This window comes from Protopterus annectens, chromosome 2.part1 (assembly GCF_019279795.1).
Source record: "Protopterus annectens isolate FY-2018-M chromosome 2.part1, PAN1.0, whole genome shotgun sequence".
Lineage (NCBI taxonomy): Eukaryota > Metazoa > Chordata > Ceratodontiformes > Protopteridae > Protopterus > Protopterus annectens.
This window is the reverse complement of record NC_056729.1, coordinates 1,657,282,361-1,657,306,781: the sequence shown is the minus strand read 5'-3', so window position 1 is coordinate 1,657,306,781 and position 24,421 is coordinate 1,657,282,361.

The window sequence follows — 24,421 nt, the reverse complement described above, 5'->3', positions numbered from 1 at the left end:
ATTGAACTACCTGGCATTACCTGGAGCAAATTTGGTTGACTCTTCTACTCTTTCTTGTTTATATGACTATAGATTGCAAGATACATCTGTACTCACCACACTCGAGCGCAACCTGGCCAGGTGCCCTACATGAGCCTCCAGGTTGCATGCTTTCTCCTCTGCAGCTGTGGGGAGGGAAACTCACCATTATGCATACCTGTCTATCACAAATTCAGAGTAGAATTTAGTAAAACAATGATACCAATACTTACAAACTGGTGGGATATTCCTTCCTCTAGAATCTTGGACCCAGATGGCCAACAGATTCCTCTTACGACTCTTCAGTTCATCATAATGAGGATGCACCAGCTCGCCTGTGCGTGGGATACCAGTTGCAGTGGTGAGATCATGTGCCAGCCAGTCCCAGGCCTCCAATTTGTACTCTGACCCATGGTACTGACCCTGCAGCAGCCGGATGTCATGGTATTTTACAAGGAGTCCAACCATGACCCTGGACTCCTGAATGCTCCACCTCTGTGCCTGGAAGTGTACGCCCACTCCAACACTTGGCATAGCTCCTGCCAGGTTCAAACTCCTACTGGTACTGCTGTAGTCCTACCTGTTGCAGTTAAATAAGCCTATTTTCCCACCCTTTACTGCCATTGGGCCATTTTTAAAAATTCAAAACTTTGCTTAGCACTATGCAAACCTGCTGAGCTCAGCTGACCAGTGCTTAAACAGGCATTACTTAGTAGTGCTTCACACCGCTTAGCAATGTGCAAACCAGCAAAGCACTACTAAAACATTCCTGGTTTAAGCAGTGCCTTGCAAGGCTTAGCTGTGCTTAGCAGAGCTTAGCTGACTGCAGGAAAGCAGAATTTAATAATATATTACATCACTGTGTAATTGCAAAATAAAAGGTTACATGTCTGTGCATACATACATTATTCCATCAAGGGTTTACACATACTTCCCATAAATGTGTATTTGCAAAATTAAATGTAAAAATTGGTCTGTGTAATCAAACAGAATGTAATCGGGATTTAAAAGATATCTCATACTGTGTATTTACAAAATAACCTGTCTGTGTATTCAAACCATGCAGCTACGGCTGTCAGTCTAACCATTCAGCTACATGGCCATATGAAATGCTTATTATACTTTTCCATATATTTCTCCACTATATTTAAGCAGCACTAAGCATCACGCCACGCTGCGCAAACCCATTCAGCTATGCTTAAACTTGACCTTTTTTAAATAATTAAATGGATCCGGTTTCTATTTTTAGATGTCTGGCATGTGTCCATTTCTAAGTGCCATGCCAAGCAAACACACACAAAAAAATTCTTTAATATTTACAATTCATTGTTCTAATGCACTTTGACAGTGCAGAGGGTGTGTTACTTATCTGCAGACACAGTTGTAACACACAGCCTACACTTACACGGTTCTCCCTCAGCAATGAACCTGCATTAATATGCTACAGAGGGAGAACTGCATACACGGACATGGTAATTTCCGTGTAAGCTTTACACTATGCCTACACAGATTTTATTAAACCCCAGGATACCCATTTCATGAAAAAAATGCACTTTTTCACATTGCAACAAAAATCTTTCTATTGAGTCTGTTTCTCAGGTGTTATATTGTAATATTTCTCTTTGCTAAGATGTATAAAAGGTATGACATCTTCAACATCAAAGCTTAATGCCATTATTATATTGTCCTAAATGTTGTATCTGTCAACAATACAGTCTAACTCATTGGACACTGTTACCACCTTTTCCTGTCTTCTGTTCCTCATTTGTACATCTTCCTGCTTGCCCATAATACCCTGCACTGCCAATCTACACAATTTTCTTAACTAGATTTTGGTTATAGCCATGTTGTCCCGTATATTTTTAATCCCTGCACTATTTTTCTCCTCTTCCTCAGTAGCTTCACCAAATATCATGTCTGCCATCTCACCTCACTGAACCATTAAACCCCCTAACGGGTCTTCATATTGAATCAGACCCACTAGTATATCATCGGTGAGACAGCCAGAATGTAGCTCTGTAATAAACATATCCTGGGTAAAATGTTCATTTTTCTGCTTATCTTCCTTCAGTATTTCAACTGGTGAAGCCTCAAATCCACTGATCTCTGGTATCTGCATATCCTTAGTGTTCTCTTTCAGCACTCATACACCACTACTTTCCACATGTCCACATACAGACATATTGTTCTCCTCCTTAGCACTACTCAACCCAGCTGCTTCTGCAGTAGGAAAGGGAGTTTTGGTACCTCAAAAAGAGGAGAGGAAGTTCCCACTGCCCTGGCCAAATTTCCCCCTTGTCAGTATGAGTAAAACCTCAGGTCTCTCCAGAAATGAGGTCACTGGCCTAATGGGACTAACTCAGCCACAAAATGTAAATACGTAAATAAAATGAGATAAATTAAGCACTAAAGTGGACTCTTTGTAACTAGGTCTTATGGTCAGATCCAGGCACCCACAAAAGATAAGCAGGCATCTCATGCATGCCCTGTGAATGGGAGCTGACATCTCAGGGTTTCACAAGAAATAAGTATACCTTGGCTAGAGATAGGTTTGCTGTGTGACTACAAATGATGCTGTCTAACACATGTGGCATTGTTACTAGAGCCACATACTCGTGGATGCCCCCTCCTGCCCATAAGCATCTGGACACTAGATGTTGCTGTGGAAGTGGGACTGTTACTGTGTGAACTTGACCTCCCATATCCATGATGACCATCAGAACTAGAGCCAGAAGTGGACTGGTTACACAATGCATGCCTAGCACTTGTCCTATAAGCCAGCAAGGGCCTGAGTTGCACCAAAAAGCAATTGTGCATGTCCAGAATCATCATACCTACACTGCATTACAAATACCATGTCTATGATGACCCTGCTTTTGCTAGCCAAAGCCTCTATGATGACTCTGCACATTAACTGGGTCACCGACATTGAAATGGCTAGATCTGTGAAAGTGGTACCTATGGCATCTATGATCACCAGTATACCAATCCACATAGCTATCCATGTGCCCTGTGGAGCTTATGATGGAAAATGAAAGCTGTGCCACTTGGAAAGGCACATTTTCCAAGAAAGTTCAGAAATCAGTGTCAACCAGGCCATCAGTGGAACTCCATGTATCTTGTGTGGTTTTCACAGACACAGACACAATGTTCACTGCCTGTGCCTGTGCTATGCACAGTCCTTGTATCCAGTACCCATGCCATATACCCTTACCATACCAGCTGTTCAGTGCCAACATAGTCACAGTCAGACTTGTCTCCAACATCTGGCAATGGACTATCCACGGAGGTGGAACCAGACAGTATGCAACCTGTAAAGATAACAAAGCAGATTACACAGTGCAGGTATTACCCATCAGCTCATGTTTATTCTCCATGTAGAAGCAGTGGGCAAAATCTGTGACATGGATTACAGCCCACAGGTCAGAAGTATGCTGCTGCTAATGCAGTAGAGAAACACACCGGGGGCATCCCCAGAGTCTTTGGGAATGCTACAACTCAGCACCAAGGTCCAACACACCACAACAGGAAAACGATGAGGCTGATCCCCCACACAGAGTGACAAGAAACTCTTCCACCTGAATCAATTGTGGTTTAGCTAAGGGGTCACCTCCTGTCACCCTACTCTTCCATGCAATGCAGACAGCATTCTTTTGGGTGCCTCTAATCATGCTGGTGGTCCACCATCTAAACCAGTAATAGTTCTGGTCTTGGTCACCCACAGTATTAATGTCTGCTAAAGCATCCTACCATACATAGTCGTAGTAGGAATGGTCAGTATTTTACTGGCTGAAAATCTGTCACTGACCATTATCCATGAAGACAAAGGCCCTGCAATAAACTGTCATTCTTACATGGAAGAACTTGCAGTTTCATGCCTTCCCTCTTCAAGGCATGAGGCTGTATGGAGGCAGAATGCACCATATGGGTATACCAGTAAGCACTTCCTTTCATATTCCATGGTGTGTGGCCATTACTCAGGCCGTGCTGCTGTCATGCCAGTATCAAAACATAATAGGATTGTGCAGCAGTAGTGTTGTGGCCTCACAGGAAGAGGTTCTCCTGTTTGATTCTCGGCTGGGGTGCCTTCTGTGTGGAGTCTGCATGTCCTCCCTGCATTCATGTGGGTTTTCTCCGGGTGTTCCGGTTTCCTCCCACATTACAAAGACATGCATCCAGAGTGTTTCTCCCCAGGCCTCCACTGAAAATTGGATTTGTTCCAAGTTGGACTTTCCTGTTTAACAAATGTTAAATAAGTAAACAGGTTGTCAGAATGGTGCACATGACTACATGTCACAGTCATTGCCCCCATCTCAAATTAACAACTCTTCTCCACCAAGCACACTGATCACCAAACTGCAAATAGTCAGGTACCTCTATCCAGTACACTGGCTATACCTGACTTGTAAATAACCTGAAGCTATAAAGGCAGGCCCACACCAGCTGCCACTGAAATCAGTGACTGTACACATGCCTGCCAGCATGTGCCATTGTCTAATCTGCAGGATATATTCTGCTATCGCACTGTAGTTGTATGGTCATCCCAGCACCTCCCGCAAAAAATAAAAAACAATCACTATGCAAGGCATATTTTTCACAGACTTCCTAATTTAACTTTTCATTAACCTTTTCCCAACTGTTCAGTCAGCAGACATACATAAGCTGTAGATCAATCCTTAAGGAACAACAGACAACAGTCCTTACACATGCAAAAGCTCCCTGGCCACACAATGTAAAGTAACTGTACAGAATCACATAAATTTGAGCATGGCACCTTTAAATGAATGACTTTCTCATAGTAATGCAGCAGTAGGTTACACTGTATAGCAATCCTTAAAAAAAATTCTAGCTACACATTTGAACAAAGGAACACATTTGAGAGACAGTGTAGCAAAAACAAAACTTTTAGTAACAGGTTACTACTAAAATAAAACATGCAAGAATGCAGCTTTCTCCTTCAATAATTTCTTCCTCACAGATGTCGCAGGTCATTGAACTGGTGCTTTACATTCCGTATTGCAATGAGGCTCTGTGCAGCCACTAGGGTTTATATCATGTAAATTTCAGCTTCTTAGGGAAACAGTTATGCAAATGCATTTATTTATTTATTTGCAGTTTGTTAACCAGGAAAGCCCATTGGGCCCAGATGAGCTGTTTTTCAATGGAAGCCCAGGGAGAAAAGATCCATGTACATACATGCAAAACAAAATCATCAAGAATTAACACAGAAAATTAATACAGGATATTACAAAAGCAAAAAATCAACAGAGGTTAATACAAACTTTTACACAGCTTAAAAATGAAAAGATACATGTTGATATAGTGATAGTAGTAGTGATAGGGTTTGCATAGCATGCCATAACCGAACAGATAAATGAGGGCTCAGCTTACAAATTTTTCTTAATCATTTGATCTGCATGTCAGAGCTGCAAGGAGCATTGTAGATTATCTGATCAGGAAGTGTAACGGTAATCCAAAAGGTAAATAATTATATTCCTGATGAAAGTGAAATGAAAAGTCCCACAAACAGGAAATAATGCAAAGCTAGAAATGACAGTAAGCGCATGCAATAGGAGAGCTGCACTCTCCACTACCTGAGAAAGCAAAAAGTCACACTGATCTAAGGAATTCATTTAAACATACAGTATACAAAAGTATATCACTACAAAAATACAAATTTGTATTTAAATATTAACAAAACACACACAAGAATTACAACAGAAACTGATTTAAATGAAGTCCAAGCCTAACCCACTTAAAAAAATGATGGGAAAGAATTACAGTTGACACATATTGTGTCTTTCAGTTACTGGATTTGGCAGCAAACTGATTCATCTTGTAAAGATTTTAAGCTGTAACTGGAAAATTGTACATATTGTTTGTATGACACTTATCATTATCATCTCAAACGCTCTTTTTTCCATTTTTACCAGGGGTCAGGGTGTCACATCAGCTGTCTCCACCTCTCACAAGTCAGAGTCATAAGAATAAAACAAAATCCAAACTGAAAAACAATGCAGTCAACCACATCAAACTTAACTTTTAATATTGCAATAGTAATATGGTAGGGTTTTTTGCTTACAGGCTTATGGATCCTGTGATATGAAAACTCTATTTTATTTAGCTAAATGCACAGCGTGTGAAGCCTATTATATAGGCAAGACGAATCATAAGCTGAAGGAAAGGATAAGTAGTCGCCTTTCGGATACTAATCATAAAATTTGTACCAATGCACTTTACAGACATATTTGTGAGACTGATACTTCACATTCTTTTACTTTTTTAATTTTGCAGACCATCCATGAATGTTTATGTGGTGGTGATATAATTAATATGACCGAGAATGCTGAACTCAAATGGATTTTGCCCTTTCAAGCACATATTGTTCCCAGGCTAAATGGAACTGTTTCAATCAAACCACTTTTAAAGGAATTACATGATAAAGTAAATTAACAAGTCTTGCAATTATTAAACGTTGAGATTCATTAAGGTATATTGTATGTTTTAAATGATCATGTGACTTTTAAAAACGTTGTATCATGTGTTTTTTTAGTTAGACATCGCGTGACTTTTTAATTATATATCGTGTGATTTCTTTATGATATTTAAATGGTGCTCATAATGTGATTGTTAAACATCTGATGAAGCTAATTGCAAAAGTTGACTTGCGATATTAAAAGTTAAAAGTTTGATGTTGACTGCATTATTTTTTAGTTTGGATTTTGTTTTATTCTTATAACTTTTTACATGTTACTTCCACCGGATTTATCATCTTTGGTATATGCTGCTTTTTGCTTGTTCACAATTTCACTTTCTTATCCTGTTCAGCAGTCATGACTGACAATCATATGTATTCTGTAATACAATCCAACCTCCTTTTGACTTCTTCCTGCTTTTCCCAAATCTGCTTTAGCAAATCATCTTCTGCTTTCCTGCACATGTAATTGAACCACTGTAATCTGTTATTCTATTGCTAATTTTCTCTGCAAATGGGGCTACTTTGGCTCCTGCTCTGATGTCCTCATTTCTTTGTCTGTCCCAGAATGTGTGTTCTACTGCCAGTCTCTTGCACCTCATCTCAGTCACCTGAAGTCTACTCAGCTGCTCTGCCTTCATGTCCTAGTTTCTATACCATATTGAAATGCTGGTGCCATCACTGTTTTGTACACCTTACTGCTATCCTTCTTTGGCATTCTTCTGTCACACACTACACCTGTCACTTTATGCCAGTTGGCTGCAACACCTCCGATTCTAAATCTGACCTCCTCATTCCGACATCCTTTCATCTCAAACACACTTTCTAGCTACTTGAAGCTATTACACTATTCAACTACTTTCCCTTCTATCTCAGTTTTTAGACTTCTTCGGATTTCCCCATTTCCTACCATGATCTCTGTCTTATCTGTATTTAATTTCATCCCATGTGCCTTTAGTTTACATTCCAGCCCTCTGTCATTTGTTGAACTTCCTTTTCAGAGTCTGCCTATAATGCCACATCATCTCCATTCAGCAACTTTGTTGTTCTGTCTCCTCTGACCTGTTTGCTAATGCCACCTACAGTCAGTATGAATAACAGTGGGCACCATGCCTCTCAACCTCTTAGAGCAAGAAATCTGGACAAAGCCAAAAATAAAAGTGGGACAAAGGCCAAAAAATAGTGACAATTTTTAAATATTGCTCTTACAAATTTAGAAAGTTGATAGAATAATAGGTTTTGGATTAGCATGAATTTTCTGAAGGGTATGAAGTTTGAAACTCAAATGTCTGTCATTATATCATTATTTTCTAACTTCAGTCTTTAATGATTTGTCACTAATTTGCCAGAGAATCACAATTTTATGAAGAACGGACCAAAAATATGAGGCAAAAATCTGGACATTCTGCAAAAATCTGTACAGTTGAGGTGTATGGTGGGTACAAAGCTGAACCCTGGTCACATCAACTTGCAATGGAAACCCCTCTTTGTGTCCAGTGTTCATACTTATGACAGTGGGTCTGCACTAATTCTACCAGTGTTTCTGGGAATTTAAACCATCACAGGACTACTAGTATCAATTTTATTAGAGCATTGCCATATGCTTTCTCACAACCTAAGCATATATGCTTGGGCCCTTTCCTCATCTCCATCTTCTTCTTCTTCACTCTCTGTCTCGCTGCAAACATTGGATCTTTTGTATTGCATACTGTCCTGAATCCAGACTGCTCATCACCCATAGGTTCATAGGTTCATAGATTAGTACTAAGCTAACTGCCCTTGCGAGCCATTCTAAGCTTAGCCAATTATCCCTTGTGAGACTCAAACCCTGCGCCTTGTGTTTGTAAGGCAAACACCTTAATTATTAGGCTACCCTCCCAACCCATCATATGTTTTACTGCATATCAATTTCTCAGTCACCCTCTGCAGCACTTTCATGCAGTGCAATAGGAGGAGTCTGATACCTCTATAACGTCCACAGTTGTGAATATCCCTGTTGCTCTTTTGCAGTAACATTAGAATGTATATTCTCCAGTTATCTGGGATAAGGCTATGTTTCTGTGCTCTGGGAACACTCTCTAGCACCATTTCTTCCTTGAGCATATCTACCATGACTATCTGAGCCTGCTGCTTTCCCTGATTTCATTTCCATTGTGCATTTTATACTTCTTTGAAGTTGAGTTCACCTCCTTCCTTGTTCAATACACTTAGAGGATGGGTTCTCTTGGTTGCTCACCACACCCACAGGATGGGCTCACCTCCTTGCTCACCACACCTTGAGGATGGGTTCATCTGCTTGTTCACCGCACTTTGAGGATGGGTTCACTACTAGTTCACTACACTTTGGGGATAGATTTACCTACTTGTTCACTACACTTTGAGGATGGGTTCACCTCCTTCCTCATCACACCTTGAGGATGGGTTCACCTTCTTGCTCACCACACTTTGAGGATAGGTCCACCTCCTTGTTCACCACACCTTGAGGATGAGTTCATCTCCTTGGTCACCATACTTTGAGGATGGGTTCACATCCTTGCTCACCGCACTTTGAGGATGGGTTCACCTCCTTGTTCACCATAGACTGTGTATGCAGCACTGCAGCTTCTATGGGGACTTCATCATTCAAAAGCTTCTCAAAGTGCATCGTTCATCTGCTCTTGATATCCTCTAGACTGGTGAGAAGATTTCTGCTGGTGTCCCATCCAATATTCCTTAATGGCCTAGACCATCTTTTCTATCTGTCACTTCTTTCTGTACTCCTTTTTTGATAACTTCCTGCACTTCAGCATTCTACCATCACTGTCTCTTCTGTACCTGCTTTCCCTACCTGGCTTGACCACATTTCTGTCCTACCATCTTCACACATGCTGTTTTGAGGCAGTACCATTCTTCCTTTGCACCACCTATTTCCTCTTTGTCTTGAGGTATTAGAGCCATAAGTATTGCCTTCAATTCCACTGCTTTCATTCCAGTCAGCTGTCAGGTCTCCAGCCTAGATTCTTTTCATCTCATAGCCTTCTCTAATCATTGCTTTCAGCTGATTCTGTGCACCAGTGGTTTATGCTTGGGGCTGATTTTGCAATCTCTGATTTGACCCTGATGAGCCTTACAGAAACCTGGTCAGTAAAGGCAGAACAGTTGAGGAAACTAGAAGTGATGTAAGTGCCTGATGCACATTGGCTGAAACCATGGTAGGATGCACACTGTGGGACAGATGAAGAAATGAGGATGTAAGAGCAGAAGCCAAAGTAACTCCAACTGCAGAAAAGGAAAAGTGACCAGATTACAGTTGTTCAGACACATGTGCAGAAAAGCAGAAGACAACCTGGTGAAGATGACTTGAAACAGACAGGAAGAAGGCAAGAGGAAATAAGGGCATCCAGCAAAGACATGCATGGATTATGTGAGAGAAGACCTGTGACAGTCAGGCATGAGTGTCAACGAAAGCAGGAAAGTGGCACTGAATAGAGAGAGATGGGGACAATTGACATGACACCCCGACCCTATGTAGAAAATTGGAAGAAGAGGGTTGATGATGATGATGATGATGACTGTTCTTTACTGAGAAGAACTCTACCTGAGTTCCATGCTGGCCATTTCTGTATATGAGTTTGTGGCTATCTCTCTTGGTTAACCATGTGTTGGTCTCCATTAAACTGGTTGCCACACAGATGACTGGATTAGCCTCTCATTCATTGTTACTGATGCTCTAACTATGTGCTCCCAGATAAAACTCCTCTCTAGTGGTGTCTGTCCTGATAAGAGCATTCAGGTCCTTATTTTCAAAACCGTCTCATTTTGTCCACTTTTTTTGTGGAGCTTCTGCAGCTCCTGTCTTGATGCCCTCTTTTCCTCAGCATCACAGGCCTGCTGAAGGTTGAGACCATGAAGACCACCTTCTGTTCACACTGGAGTCTGATTGTCATGAGTTTGTCACAGATTCTGATGCCATACTTCTCTGTTTTCAGAGGATTCTCTCAATACAATTCTCATATAACTTGTAGTCTGTCCACCCCATGACTAGTAGACTCTGGATCCCAATCCAAGAGACTTTGCTGGGCTGCCCTTCCATCATGTCCAGTATCCACCGTACCGTCATGTTAGCCACATCCAAACTACATCCCATGAATGGATCTATATTCACTTTGCAATTCTTAGTTCATTTTTGGCAGGATGAGTGGTTTAACATGGGGCTTTTACTCAAAAAAGCTATACCAGGTTGGCTTGTAACTTATGGACTGTCATTCTCCTGTGGTCTCTTTTATATATGGGAACCAAAATAATGTTTAAAGTGAGACTGTATGAGCATATTAGAGACATTAAAAATAAGAATTTTGAGAATCCAGTGGCCATGCATTTTCATCAGATAAATGAAGGGGTGTGTACAGATTCAAAAGCCTGTATTTTAGAGCCAATTTGTGTAAGGGATACTGCTATATTAAAGAGTATATTGCTCTATAAGGAAACAGTTTTTATTCTTAGTTCATAGGTTAGTACATAGGTTAGTTAGTACTAGGCTAACTGCCCTTATGGGCCATTTTGAGCCTAGCCAATTACCCCATGTGAGAATTAAACCCTTCACCTTGTGTCTGTAACATAAACACTTTAACCATTCTACCAATTTCTCAATCAAAAACTGTAAAATTTAATAGCAAGATGTTCCATAGGTTAGTATTAGGCTCTTGTAGGCCATTTTTTAAGCCTAGTCAATTACCCCATCTGAGTATCAAATGCTGCAACTTGGGTCTGTAAGGTAAATACCTTAACCATTATGACAACCTGCCAACTTTTCCCCTGTGCACCTGCCCACCAGGTGCATATGGGGGAAAGCACTTAGAAAAACAATGTCTAAAAAGGAGACTTCCATATAGTTAAACTCCTCTCCCCAGTTTCCAGACAGGCAAGACACAGAAATCAAAGGTGCAGTGTTGTTTTGCTAATTACTATCACACATTTATGAATTTAGTACTAGAATTTGATACACTGTTTCCTAAGGGCTTAAATAAGGAAAGTGATTGGAAAGCCCTTTTGTAATTTAAGTGTCTTGACTGGTTAATTAATTATTGGTTTTAGTGAATTTTCTATTTAATGGAAGTGTTTTTTTCTTTTTTGTATTAACTCCAAGAAGGCTGTGTTTGCCAAGGTGCTAGAGCATTTGTGTGCTATTAAATCTTTAAATTTTCTTTGTGTGCAGTTCGTATTTCACTAGCCTTGCTGTTGTTTTTTGCTAACTTACTGACCTAGGGCTGCTGGGATTTATGATAGGCACACAATAGACAACAGGGACATATGGACTTCTCCTATGATCAGCATGGGACCCTGGCATAGGAATAGGCCAGCTCTGCCATTTAGCCCTGGCAAATACTCATGGTCCTTTTGGTGACATTAGTCACCATGACCAAATCATTTACATCTAATATTCACACCACTAAGCCTTTTAGTTTAAGCACTTGGGCTTCAGACCAGTTGTTTTACATTAGGAAGGTTTGTGGTCTGCACTGTGGTGACAGGACAGGTAGCTTACATCCTTCTAATTTGGGAACTGCTGATTGAGGGCTCAGTGTCTGTTATTCTAAAAGTGTATTAATGCTATTTTAAGCACTTGGGCCTCAGGCCAGTTATTTTACATTAAAAGGGTTTGTGGACTGCACTCTTGTGGGAGGAGAGGCTGGACTCTGCCCTTCTAGCTGGGAATTTCTGGTTAAAGGCTTATAGTGCCTGCATATCTAAACTGCTTCTTACTGAAATTGGTACACCTTATTTGCTGTAGCATAGACTAGATCCAGGCCTGCTGAATCTAGCTTTGTTTGTATAACCTGAGCACTAATCCAGGCATTCTTTAAAGTATTCAGTTGTATTTATTACTGCTTGGTAGTAACTTGATTAAAGTGTAGCTATCATTCTAAGTCTTTTGGATTAAGCACTTGGGCTTCAGACCAGTTGTTTTACATTAGGAAGGTTTGTGGCCTGCACTGTGGTGGCAGGACAGGTAGCGTACATCCTTCTAAGTTGTGAACTGCTGATTGAGGGCTCAGTGTCTGTTATTCTAAAAGTGTATTAGTTCTGGTTTAAGCACTTAGTTTCAGGCCAGTTATTTTACATTAAGAAGGTTTGTGGTCTGCACTCTTGTGGGAGGAGAGGCTGGACTCTGCCCTTCTGAGGTGGGAATTTCTGGTTAAAGGCGTATAGTGCCTGCATATTTGAACTGTTTCTAACTGAAATTGGTACACCTTGTTTGCTGTAGCATAGACTAGATCCAGGCCTGCCGAATCTAGCTTTATTTGTATGCTGCTTGTTTGTTTGCTTGTTATTTCCCTGAAATGCAAATTCCACCTAAAACACAGCTTTTCAGTGCTTCTGTGGATCCCTAGTGATATCTACATTGCTTACTGTACTTATTTCCTTGTTTTACTTGAAAGAAAGTTACTGTTTGTCATTTTTGCATTTAAGTTACCTGAAACACATTGCATTTAAGTTACCTGGCACTTGCTCACTAAAGCAATTATATAAGTCAGCACTAAAATATTAAAAGCACTACACCCTTCCAAACTTCCCTTGAGTACCTCGTTTCCCACTGGCCCTTTTTTTCAATTATAAAGGAATTCCCAATACTATTCTAGCATGTCCAAAGGTCAGTTGTCAATCTCCTCTCCGGTCCAGCTGGTGAATCTGGGAATCTTGAGGCAATGTTACAATTGCCTCATATACACAGACAACCCTCTCCTCCTCCCGACAAATTCCAACACATGTGAGAGATGCAACCATATAGCCATACTGGAGGCTAAGCTCTCTCAACTCAGTACTGGCAAAACCAGTCAGGAGGAGAAGAAAACCACACTCACTACATTTCCAGTCTCACACAGACCTACCACGACAGCAAACCAAACACATAAACACACAAAAACATACTCGGAGGCTCTAAATAAAAATCTGCCTAAGCAGCAGAGACCTCCAAAGCAGACACCCAAGCAACCACTACCCCAAAACAAAACACGTGCAACACATAGCTCACAAAGCCAGTGTGCCGAACAGTCACAGCCCTTAAGGCTAAACAACACACCTGATACACTTGTAATAGGTGACTCTATCGTCAGGCACACTGCGTCCCGCTCACCAGGCTGAACAAGGAGAAGGTCACGGTGAGCTGCCTGTCGGCGCTAGGATCCGCCACATAACACAAGCACTCAGGTCACTCCAAGGCAAGTACAAATATGACTCAGTCATTGTCCATGCTGGTGTGAATGACCTGAGACGTACCTCCCTGGACTACATGAAAAGAGACATAGAGGAGCTCTCTGAGCATGTAGCCCAGGCCGGTATGACCCTGACCTTGAGTAGCATCTTACCCTCACCAAGAATGATGCCACAATATGAAGACAAGATGATCAATTTCAACAATTGGCTTAAGTATTGGTGTCATTTAAAGGGGATCCAATGCCTGTCAGCCTGGGATGACATGCTCGACAAGCCACGATGCTTTGCTAGGGATGGCTTGCACCTGTCACCCCTGGGCTTTCGGATATTGGCAAAGGCTCTTGCTACCCCCATAGTGCCTTTTTAGGCAAGGCTCAAAAGACAAACCCACCTCCATAGGTATCACAAGGGATAAGAAACTAAGAGGAATGCTACTCAATGCCAGAAGTCTAAACCTCAAGATGCACGCACTCAAAACTCTCCTTAGCATGGAGAAAATCGATATCTGTGCAGTAACAGAAACCTGGTTCAAGGCTCCAGAGAGCACCCCAGCACTACCAGGTTATACCTCATACCATGCTTTTCGGCCCCAAAACTTGGACCATACCACAAAAGGAGGGGGAGTATCAATATTCGTCATAGATACCCACACCTCCAGATTGGTGGCACAGCACGAAGCATCAGAGACTATCCATGTGCAACTAACTGGGTAAAACTGCCTTCCAGTTTATAGCCTGCTACAGACCACCCTCCCAAACCCAGGAACCCCACTCAGCCTTCCTGAGAACACTGGAAAATATGAAGGTCTCTCCAAACACCATTATATTGGGTGACTTCAACTACCCAAACATAGACTGGGAGCATTACTCTAGCTCCAACACTCTAGCCCAAAGGTTCCTAGAATTTATAAACTCAAATGCTATGGGACAACTTGTTATCACTCCCCCAAGAGGGGAAAACATACTGGACCTGATCATCACCAACATGGGGACTCTGTGCTCCAGACCAGAAGTGTATCCCTCACTGGTAAGATCAGACCATAAACTAATCTCACTGGATATTCACATCCCGACTCCACCCCCTGCCCTGAAAACCACAGTGAAAAACTTCTCTAAAGCAAATTTCACACTCCTCAAAACCGAGGTGGAATCCTTCAAAGCCCCCGGGCCTGTGGAAAATACGGCCCAGACCGCAGAATCTTTTATAAATGCATTCTATGAACACTGAGTGGCGCAGAGCTACAGTTATCCCAATCCACAAGGGGGGGATCCACCTTGGATCCCAGAAACTACCGTCCCATCAGTCTGACAAGCCTTATCTGCAAGGCCATGGAGCGTATTATCATGGAACTTATAAACAAAGACATTGGCAACCTTCAAACACTGGACCCCACCCAGTTTGGGTTTGTGAAGGGCCGATCTTGTCTCCTGAACCTGATTGACTTTTTTGAATCAGTCTCCAGAGCCATGGACAAGGGTAAGGTGGTCCACACAGCCTATCTAGACCTTGCCAAGGCCTTTGACACCATCCCCCACTCTGGAATCATAGATAAACTTACTAAGTTGGGCATTAATCCCTATGTCACCCAATGGGTTGCTAAATGGCTTACTGATAGAACCCACACTGTAAAAGTAGCCGACTCCAAATCCAGCTCCAGACAAGTGACAAGTGGAGTACCTCAGGGTTCAGTTCTGGGGCCGCTGTTGTTTGGCATCTACTTCTCTGAAGTACAGGTCAACACTAAGGGACTCTGGCTAACAAAGTTTGCAGATGACTGCAAACTGGGAGCCATTATTGAATCCCCAAATTATGTGAATGCTCTACAAAAGGGCCTTACAGAAACAGATGCTTGGTGCCAGAGCCATGGGCTCAAGCTCAATGCCAAGAAATGTATTGTTATCCCCTTTGGGAAAAAACATGTATCCATGAATTACCATATAGGTGGCAGTACACTAAACACAGAAAGTGTGATAAGAGACTTAGGGACACAGGTGGACAGTGGTCTCACCTTTGATAACCACATCGCCACAACAGTCAGGAAATCCTTCTATGTGGCACACCTCATCACAAAGGGATTTTCATCCAGAAAAAAGGAGGTCATTGTCCCACTGTACTCATCCGTCATTAGACCCATTATAGAATACAACGCCCCATTTGGTATGCACCTCTCAAGACATCTGCAACAACTGGAAAGGCCTCAGAAATACCTCACTAAAAGAATCACAGGCCTAAAGCAGATGCCCTATGCTGACCACCTTAAAAAACTCCGGCTAAACTCTGTCGCATATCGTCTACTCAGAGGCGATCTCTGCTTAACATACAAGGCCATGTCAAACCCAGAGCTGTTGGACATACTACACTTAAAGAAATCCCAATCCCTCAGAGCTACACGCTCCAGGGATCTAAACCTTGTCATCACAATAAACAAAACATGCTGGAGGGATAGGTTCCTGACCCAGAGACTCCCCAGACTCTGGCATAGATTGCCCATACATGTCAAGCAGAGTGCCTCTTTGGACCTCTTCAAGAGGAACATTGACGACTGGATGGGAGAAAGGAAATTCACCCCAGGGATCACGTCAGTCGCCCTGCTAGACAGGGGTCCAGGAAAGTAAATAATGTGGGAAGAAATAGCCAGGGAATTGTTATGGCTAGGCTTGTATAGGCCCTAGGGCTGATAGCCTAGTACCAACCTATGAACCTATGAACCTTCAGGAATGCATGGATCATGCAATCCCAAATAAAACCAAGACCCAATCCTCCAAAGGCAGACGTCCTGTCTGGTGGACCCCAGCCATAAACAAACTATACAATAGAAGGAGGAAGCTACTACATGATAGAGCAAAATCCTAAAAAGGGAAGGCATCTCTGATCAGTATTAGCAAAAAACTACGGGCACTCATAAAATCGAAAAGGCCAGCTTTGAGAGAAAAATTGCACAGGACACTAAGGATAATCACAAGGCTTTCTTTAGTTATGTTAGGAACCTGGGCAGGAATTCCCAGATATGCTCAGCATTAGTCCAAAATGACAAAAAATACACTGAACCCACAGACATTGCCAACATCCTAGCTGACAGGTTCAGCGCAAACTCCCCCCCCCCCTCCCCACCAAAAGGGCAAATATTTATCCCAGCAGAGTGCTGCCCCCCTAACATCTCAGATGCTCAGGTAAGAGCTGCCCTCTCCAAAGCAAAAAACACAGTATCAGTGGGACCAGACGGTGTCCCGGGCTGTGTCCTACATGAACTCCAAGAAGAGCTAAACCCAAACATAAAACTACTGTTCAATCTTAGCCTTACTACAGGATATGTACCCAAAGAGTGGCGTACAGCAACAGTGGTCCCTCTCCACAAAGGTGGTGCCTCAACGGATCCTGGAAACTATCGCCCCGTAAGCCTGACTAGCTTGGTCTGCAAAGCTATGGAAAGGATCATCATGGACCTCATAAATAAAGATATTGGGGACCTACAGACACTGGATCCTACCCAGTTTGGCTTTGTTAAGGGCAGATCCTGCCTCTTAAACCTGGTTGATTTCTTTGAAACAGTCACCAAGGCCATTGACGAGGGGAAGGTGGTCCACACAGCCTACCTGGACCTTGCAAAAGCCTTCGATATAATACCCCACTCGGGCATTATAGATAAGCTCACCAGCTTAAATATAAACCCCTATGTCACTAGATGGGTTGCAAACTGGCTCAAGGACAGAACCCACATGGTTAGAATTGCTGGAGCTATGTCAGACTCCAAACCAGTTACAAGTGGCATCTCACAAGGCTCAGTCCTGGGACCTCTCTTGTTCAGTATATATTTCTCGGAGGTACAGGCCAACATGGAAGGACTGTGGCTGACTAAGTTTGCAGATGACTGCAAACTGGGCGCCATAATTGACTCTCCAGCCGACACAAGCATCCTCCAAAAGGGCCTCATAGAAACAGACAACTAGTGCCAGAGCCATGGCCTCAAGCTAAACGCCAAAAAGTGTATAGTCATCCCCTTTGGCAAAAACAAAGTGCCCACAAATTACCACATAGGTGGTAATCCATTAAGTACAGAAGAAGTAATTAGGGACCTGGGGACCCAAGTTGATAGCAATCTCTCATTTGACAACCACATGGCCAAAGTGGTTAGAAAAACATTTTATATAGCCCACCTAATCATGAAGGGATTCACATCTAGATCAGGGAGGTTATCGTGCCTCTTTACTCATCCCTCATTAGGCCCATAATTGAGTACAATTCCCTTTTGGGATGTACCTTACCAGACACCTGCAGCAACTGGAAAGACCCCAAAAGTACCTCACCAAGAGGATCATAGGGCTCAAACAGATGCCATATGCTGCCCGGTTAAAGAAACTCCAGCTCTACTCAGTGGCATACCGCCTGCTCAGAGGCGATCTGTGCCTGGCGTATAAAGCCATGTCCAACCCGGAATTAATGGACATGCTGCACCTCAGAAAATCCAAATCCCATCGAGCTACGTGCTCGAGAGACTTGAACCTCAGCACTGAAATAAATAGGACATGCTGGAGGGACAGATTCATAACCCAGAGGCTCCCTTCACTCTGAAATAAAATCCCAGTCCAGGTTAGGCAGAGTCCCTCATTGACTCTCTTCAAGAGGAATCTTGATGAGTGGATGGGAGATCATAGGTTTACCCCAGGTATCACTTCTGTGTCACTGTTAGACAGAGGCACAGTATACTAACCTCGAAAAAGGGCATAGCAAAATTAATTTAAAATGGGTGGCGAAAGCCAAACACACTCTGGCTAGGCTTATAAATGCCCTAGGGCAGATAGCCTAGTATGAACCTATGAACCTATGAACCTATGAACAAAGTGGTTATCATTGACATAGCATGGAGCCAGTCATGCATTGTATGCTATTGAGAGGCTATTGGACACCACAGCTGATGTCTAAGATGGGTGGTCCACATGATTCTTACCTCTATATGCACCACCTAGAATTTTTGCCATGACCAACATCTCTATTTATGTTTGGGTCCTTTCTACTGGCAGATCTTTCAGGTTCAAATGGGATACATGGGTGTGAACCCAATACCTTCCCTCCTTGAGGGAGAAACATCCAATATAGTTCTGTGAGGTGGGAGGAACCTGACACAGACAGGTAGATAATATGCAAACTCTATACTAACAGATATTAACAGGTTCATAGATAAGTACTAGACCAGCTGTCCTTGCGGGTCATTTCAAGCCTAGCCAGTTTTCCTTTTTGTGCTTGAAATCCATCCATCCTCAACCCTTTTTTCCCATTTTGCACATGGGGTCAAGGTGTCACTTCAACAGTGACAGTCATCTTGAGCCACGGTTTACACTCCTGAGTGGCTAGCCCTGCCACAGTAGTTCATCCTTACCAGTCACTCGTATGCACACTCACACTTGTGGCCAATTTAAAGTTTTTTTGAGGGGACCCATGTGTGGGATAAGGCGTTTAGGAGCTGCCTCTGTCCATTAGTAGTACATTGGCATTTCTGGGGTAAATTTTCTCTTTCCCATCCATAGATATATGTTGCGCTTGAATATTGATAGGAATGAATGTTGTTTTATCTGGACAGGGAGTCTGTTCCAGACCAGCGGTATGCTCTGTGAGATATACCTGTCCCTCCAAACCATTCTGTTGATGTTGCAGAAGAGGTTTAGATCCCTAGACTGACTATTTTTGATACTATTTGGCTTGCTGATGTGCAGCAAATCTATCAGTAATGGGTTAGAGGATGCCTATATGCCAGATATAGGTCACCTCTTAGCAGCCTGTAGGATACCAAGTATAGTGACAGGGATTTGAGTTGGTCCAGGTAGAACATGTTGTTTAGACTTTGTATCCTTTTAGTAAGGTATCTCTGTGGGTGTTCAGTTGCTGCCTGTTTCTGGACAATACATGTCAAAGGGGGCATTGTATTCAATGACTGGCCTAATGAAGGCTGAGTAAAGGGAGACAATGACATCCCTAGATCTAGACATGATCCCCTTGTTTTTAAGCAGCACAATATAGAAGAACTTTCTTACAACAATGAACATATGTTGGTAAAGGATGTGTTTGGCATAATAGTTATGGTTGTCATCTCATAGTCACAACACAAAGGGTTTGATTCTGAATATGGGTTATTGGCTAGAATTAAAAATGACCTATCAGGGTAGTTAGCATAGTATTCTCTTAGGTCACTGTCCACATAAGTTCCCAAATCTCAAACAACTGGGTTAAATCTTCTGGGCATATAATCAATGTGGTAGTTCCCTGGAGTATATGGCATCCCAAAGGATACAGCAGTGTGCATTTTTGACATTTAGTTTCAGTCCATGATTTTGCCACCAATTATTTATTTGGGACAAATTTCCTGTGGAGTGGCTACGTCATTTGGGGATTCAATTGCTGCTCACAGCTTGCAGTCATTTTCAAACTTAGTCAACCAAAGCCCTTTGGTACTGGCTCTTACTTTACAGAAGTTGATGGTAAACAGGAGAGGTCCCAGCATTGAACCCTGTGATAATCCATCTGTCTCATGAAGTATTTGTTGCCAGGCTAGACAGCTAGTACATGTAGCTCCAAGTCACAGTAAATGTAAATGTGAGGAAACAAAAGTTGAACAAGTAAAGCAGATTTTTTTTTGCGTTATTCTTTCAGTATAAATCATTTTTGATGTTTAAAAATGACGAAAAACAACACGACAGAAGTTTAGCAAAGAAAATCAACAATATAAATAAAGCTTTGACAAAATGCTTAAAAATCTTTTTCTGCTCCCAAACATAGTCAGAAAGAAAAAAGAAAGAAGCCTCAAGTCTGGCATCTTATCACAAAGGATTAGACTATCAGCTGCTTATATGCTTCATCCTGCACACTCTGGGGTTTGATTCCTTCAGTCTCCGTTTGCTTTTGGTGTGACTCTAAACAAGCCACTTCCCTACAAAGTTTTTCTAACTCACCTTAAAAAAGGACCTTGGGCCTAGTGGGTTAAACTGCTTAGCAATTGAATAGAAATGGGTTACATATTTTATCATATGTCACACTGTTGTTTTCCACAGCAATTATTCACTACAAACCTCAGAGTTCTCTTGCCCTTTACATTTCTACTTTTTAATTATATTGTGATGGGAATGTGCATTTGAGCCAAATGCTGCTTGAGTGACTTACAACAGTGTGACAGCTTTATCACTCTCCACTGTTGTGTAACCATGGAGTTGGTATATATATATATATATATATATATATATATATATATATATATATATATATATATATTATGTGTCTATAAATATATACATATATATATATATATATATATATATATACACACACACACACACACACACACACACATATATATACACATATATACACACACACACACACACACACACACACATATATATATATATATGTAGATATATATATATATATATATATATATATATATATATATGTTAGTCAAGGGGGTGTGGGGAGTCTTGCCCACATAGGTAGGTGCGGGGGGGGGGGGGGTTAGCCCTTACAAAAAAAAATCTTAAAAGTCCTATTTGCTGAAAGTGGCTTTCAGCATTTTTTTTTCTATTTTTGAGAAATGGTATATATGTTTTTAAATGTTTAATTGTATGCCTTAAGAACACAGTTATGTATTTTACAACATGTATTGTAGCATTGTATTAAGTGGAGCTTTTCTCTCCGGGCCTTCGCTGAAAATGGATCCAGTATCTGTCTGCTTGGGATGACATGGTCGACAGACCACGATGCTTTGCCAAAGATGGCCTGCATCTGTCGCCCCTGGGATTCGGGATACTGGCTAAGGCTCTTGCTGACCCTATAGTGCCTTTTTTAGGCAAGGTTCAAATAAAAAACTCACCACCATAACAGGAACAGGCAAGCAAAACTGAGGGTAATGCTACTCAATGCTAGAAGTCTAACTCTCAAAATGCACTCACTCGAGACACTCCTTAAAATGGAGAATATCAATATCTGTGCAGTGACTGAGACCTGGTTCAAGGCTCCAGACAGCACCCCTGCACTACTAGGCTATAACTCATACCACACTTTTCGGCCATGTAACCTGGACCAAAACACCAAAGATGGAGGTGTGTCCATATTCATTAAGAATATCCACACCTCCAGCCTAGTTGCTCAGCATAATGCATCCGAGGTTATCCAAGTGCAACTAACTCTGGGCAAAACTGCAATCCAAATTGTAGCTTGCTACAGATCCCCCACCATGCCCCAAGATTCCCACTCCTCTTTTCTTGATGTACTGGAAAATATTAGGGTTCAACCAAACACCCTAATAATGGGCGACTTCAACTACCCCACCTTTAACTGGGAAAACTACTCGTGTACCAACTCCTTAGCTCAACGCTTTCTGGAATTCATAAACTCTAATGCCGTGGATCAACTTATCCACACCCCCACCAGGGGCAACTATATCCCAGACATAGTCATTACCAACATGAGTGACCGGTGTTTCACACATGAAGTCAACTCCTTGTTGGTCCAATCCGACCATAAGCTAATCACCCTTGATATCCACATCCCGCCCCCATCCCCCATTAAGGAAACCATGGTAAAAAAATTCTCCAAAGCCAACTTCATGCTTCTTAAGGCATAAGTGGTGAACTTCATGACACCCATGCAGATGGACAATACGGTTACAACTGCTGAATCATATACAAATGCACTCTATAAGCACTTACATGAATGCATAGATCGTGCTATCCCAAACAGAACCAAGACGCTATCCTCCAAAAAAAGGAAGCCAATCTGGTGTTCCCCTGCCATAAACAAACTGTACAACAGAAGGAGGAAATTGTTGCAAAAGCGAGTAAAATCCCATGAGTGGTGGAGCTCACTGGTCAGCCTCAGTAAGAAGCTGAGATCCCTTATAAGATCCTCCAAAGCTAGCTATGAAAACAAAATTGCCACTAATTCTAAGCACAGCCACAAAGCATTCTATAGCTATGTCAAGAATCTCAATGGCAACACCCAGATCTGCTCTGAGTTACAGCACAAAGGCATGAAAATTACAGAACCAACTGATATTGCCAACATCCTGGCAGATAGGTTCAGTGCTAACTTTACCCACCTTCACCCGCTAAAGGGCCCATATCTATACAGGAAGAATGCAGAGTCCCTGTAATCACAACTACGCAGGTAAAAGCTGCACTCTCTAAAGCCAAAAACACAGCATCCATGGGACCGGACAACATCCCAGGCTGCGTTTTACATGAACTTCAGAATGAATTGGTTCCCCACTTAAGCACCATGTTCAGTAATAGCCTCCCATCAGGCTTTGTGCCCACTGAATGGTGCACAGCAACAGTTATCCCACTCCACAAAGGGGGAGCCACCACTGATCCTGGGAACTATCGACCTATTAGCCTGATGAGCCTGGTCTGCAAGGCCATGGAACGTATCATCATGGAACTCATAAACAAAGACATTGGTAACCTCCAAACTCTGAATCCCACCAAGTTCGGGTTTGTGAAAGGCAGATCATGCCTCCTGAACCTGATCGACTTCTTTGAGGCAGTCCCCAAAGCCGTAGATGAGGGTAAGGTGGTTTACACAGCCTATCTTGACCTCGCCAAGGCTTTTGACACCATCCCCCATTCTAGAATTATAGCTAAACTCACTAAACTAGGTATAAATCCCTACGTCACAAGATGGGTTGCCAACTGGATCACTGACAGAACCCACACTGTAATAGTTGCAGACTCCAAATCTGACCTCAAAGCAGTGACAAGTGGAGCACCACAGGGTTCCATCCTGGGACCTCTCCTGTTTGGTATCTACTTCTCTGAAGCACAGGCTAACACAGAAGGCCTCTGGCTAATGAAGTTCGCAGATGACTGCAAACTAGGAGCCATAGTCAAGTCCCCAAATGATGTGGACATCCTACAGAAGGGCCTCGCTGAGATAGATGATGGTGTCAGAGCTATGGCCTCAAGCTCATTGCCAAAAAGTGCAGTGTCATCCCCTTTGGTAAAAACTCTGTACCCATGAACTACCACATAGGCAGCAATCTACTTAATACCGAATGTGTGATAAGAGACCTTGGGATCCAGGTGGACAGTAGTCTCTCCTTTGATAGTCACATCGCCACAGTAGTCAGGAAGTCCTTCTACGTGGCACACCTCATCATAAAAGGGTTCTCATCCAGGAAAAAAGAGGTCATTGTTCCCCTCTACTCGACACTCATTAGACCCATTATAGAGTACAACGCCCCTTTTGGAATGTATCTCACAAGACATCTGCAGTAGCAGGAAAGGCCACAGAAGTACCTCACAAAGAGGATTACTGGTCTCAAACAAATGTTCTACACTGACTGCCTCAAAAAACTCCAGCTTTACTCCGTAGCATATCACCTACTCCAAGGTGATCTCTGCCTAACATATAAAGCTATGTAAACCCAGAGCTGTTGGACATGCTACACCTAAAGAAATCCCAGTCCCTCCGAGCTACACACTCTAGGGACATAAACCTTGTCACCACAATAAACAGGACATGCTGGAGGGATAGATTTCTGTCCCAGAGACTTCCCAGACTCTGGAACAGGCTACCCATCTATGTCAAGCAAAGTTCTTCTTAGCACTCTTCAAGAAAAATTTGATGAGTGGATGGGATATAGGAAATACACCCCGGGGAACACTTGTGTGTCTCTGCTCGACAGTGACAAAGGAAAATAACTTTCTTGGGTGGCGTAAGCCAGGGAACCTTGTTGACTAGGCTTACTTA